This window comes from Triticum aestivum, chromosome 5D, assembly GCF_018294505.1.
Source record: "Triticum aestivum cultivar Chinese Spring chromosome 5D, IWGSC CS RefSeq v2.1, whole genome shotgun sequence".
NCBI lineage: Eukaryota > Viridiplantae > Streptophyta > Magnoliopsida > Poales > Poaceae > Triticum > Triticum aestivum.
The window spans coordinates 302,466,335-302,469,626 of NC_057808.1; positions in this window are offsets into that span (position 1 = coordinate 302,466,335).

Below are 3,292 nucleotides of genomic sequence, written 5' to 3' on the forward strand. Positions count from 1 at the left end.
ATAGTTCAAAATATGAGACTATGTAAACAGGATGACATGACATAACTATATAATGTGTTTATTAAATAGGTTGGCATGCCATAATTCACATACAATCACGGATAGAATGCCATAATTCAAAATATGATGACTGTAAACACTAAACAAGATGAGATGATATAACTATATGATGTCTTTATTAAATGGGTTGCCATGCCATAATTCAGATAGATGATGTGTATGTACTATGTAAACATGATGGCATGATATAATTCAAATATATGATTTATATAGTAAGCAAGTAAGCAGATGACAGTCCATATATGATGTAAAAACTAAGCAATGCAAGACAACATGCATGACATGGGTAATATAACCCTGCCAAGTTTGAGCATAGACCTCAGGGGGGAAATAGGACTGGTCATCAGTCTCTGAATCCTCCTCTGAGGAGCTCTCTGTAACCAGCAAGATGTCTGCTTCAGCAGGTAGCATTGTCTGCTCTGAATACCTTGTTTTCACTCCAGATACTTCCATCACCGCTTCAAATGGCTGATGCACAGGAAGAGTAGTTGAATATACAAACGTTGTCGACAAATGGAACATGTAATACAAAAAAATGATAGCATGATATAATTCACATACATGATGATTGGCTAAACAGCATGGCATTGCATGATTCACATATATAATGCCTTTGCAACAAGATAGAATTGTATAATTCACATATATAATGTCTTGCAACAAGATGGCAATGCATAATTCACATATATGGTAATTAGACACTGAACAGGTGGCATTCACACAAAGCATGTCTAAACTAATCAAATGACATAGCACTGCGAGACACCATACGCACGATATGAGCAACATAACCCTGCCAAGTTAGAGCATACACCTCGGGGGGAATAGGACTGGTCATCTGTCTCTGAATCCTCCTCTGAGGAGCTATCCGTAACCAGCGAGATATGTGCTTCGTCAGATAGCATAGTCTGCTCTGAAGACCTTGTTTTCACTCCAGAATTTGCCATCACCGTGTCAAATGGCTAATGCACACGGAGAGCAGTTGAATGTACTAACATTGTTGACAAATGTAATATGTAACGAAAAAAAAGGATGGCCTGATATAATTTACATATAAGCTAACTGGCTAAGCAGGATGGCATTGCAAAATTCACATATATGATGCCTGGCTAAACAAGATGGCGTTGCATAATTCACATAAATGATGTCTGGATTTCACAAAGGATGTCTAAACTAAGCAGATGACATATTTGATGTATAAAGTAAGCAATGCAAGACACCATATGCATGATATAACCAACATCAGCATGCCAAGTTAGAGCGAAGACCTCAGGGGGTAAATAGGAGTTGTCTTCTCCTTCTGAATTCCCCTCAGAACAGATATCTTCCTCTTGATTACAATCCGAAATGCGTGGAGGGGGGCTGCCTTTGCGCCTACCATGGAGCAACGTCTGCATGAAATTTATTGCCATGCAAGGCTCGTCTCTTTTGCTCTACATGTTCAGTTCCATTGTTTACAATAACTGTCATGCATAGGAATAAAACATAGTGAGATTATGTAAGGAGTGCATGCAGAAATCCAGAGTGATGGTAGCAACCTGTGGATAGACCCAAAACCAATAATAGCAGGCAGATAATGGCTTCAGTTAAAAAATACAGATAATGGCTTCTTGTTTGTTTCCCACCCAACATAAAACTCATAGTAGACACCGGAGATTAACCAGATAGTAGATAGATACTATTGATAGCGGCCCCGATATGTACCCCACAACCATTTAAAAACTCAAGTTTGACCATTAGTTTGGAGCTGACTCAGAGTCTAATTGGTGAACAGGACGATAAAGTAGCATGTAATATTAAGCGATGCATAACGTAAGCCGACACGAAAGAGTGCAACCTCTCTTGCGGAATCGTGTAGTCCTCGAGGTCATCTGCTCGGTTGATGATGGTAATGGAGTTTTCATGGCTGCCCGCTGCGGGGAAGAAGATCTGAGGCGGTGAAAGACAGTCTGGAGGCCGGATCCCTGTTGTGCTGGACCCTTCTGTCGTTGGAGCAGCTGAGCTGGGGTGGACGACGGCGCAGCAGGAGCGGGACAAACCACGCAAGGTTTTCTTTGACAACTATCTGTAAGAGAAGTAATTCTATAAGGGCTCGTTTGAATTGGAGGATTCCAACAATGCAGGGATAGGAAATAGACGGGAATAGGATAGGAATGCACGTGCAAAACAGAGAATTTAAAAACACAGGATTTCTGACAATCTGGGTGTTTGATTCACAACAATTGGAAGATCACAGGATGCAAAGAAGCATGGTGAGATTAAGTCAAACCACAAGAAAATGTACGGTTATAATGCTATTATGCTACTATCTCTTAGTCTTGTGCTTCATGAATAGGAATTTGAAAAGGAGGACAAGTGAAAATTAAAATTCCTACGTTTTTACTTTCAAGGAGACACTAAAGGAACAAATCTGTGTGCTCAGCGGACAATATATATAACATGTAGAGTAAAAAAGAGATGCAACAAATGTACAACCTCTTTGGCGAAGCCATGTCGATCTCAGCGTGATTGGGTTGGCCGGTGAGGATGCTCCGGCTGACTTTGTTGTCGGAGTAGGGGAAGAAGATCTTAGGCGTCTGGAGATGGAGCCTGAGGTACTGCCCCGCTGTGATGGAGGGTTTCGTCGTTGGAGCAGCTCCGGTGAGTTGTACGATGCCGAGGCAGAAGCAGGACAAGAGAGACAACGAACAACGTTAACCTGAGTGGAATTCTAATAGCATTTCCAATACATGACGTAAAATACATAACCACAAAGTGCCAGATGTAAAATACATCAGCCGCTCATCTCTGAACTTAACTGTCGAAATTGAACTTAACTGTCGAAGCTGAACTTAACTGTCGAAACTGAACTTAACTGTCGAAACTGAATTTTGTTGTCGAAACTAAATTTTGCTGTCGAAACTGAACGCACTAGCAAGGTGAAGCTACACGTCGGTCGACTGACTTTTTCATCTCTGGCCAGTCGATTTTGCAGCCGTTGGATACGAAATCAAGGGCCTGCGGTTCATCTTCAACCTCCACCCCCCTGAGCCGCCAGCCACCGCCGGCCAAACAGCAGCCCCCCGCTGCCCGTGGCCGGCGGTGCGCCGCCCCACCCGCCCCGAAAACACTCCCCACCGCCGGTCCGCCGCCGCCCCGGCCATCCCTCTAGGCCCCCCGTGCCTAGCTTTTTCTCCAGCGATCCCCACGCCACCGCCCCGCCAACGCCCCGCCACCGCCGGCGACCATCGCC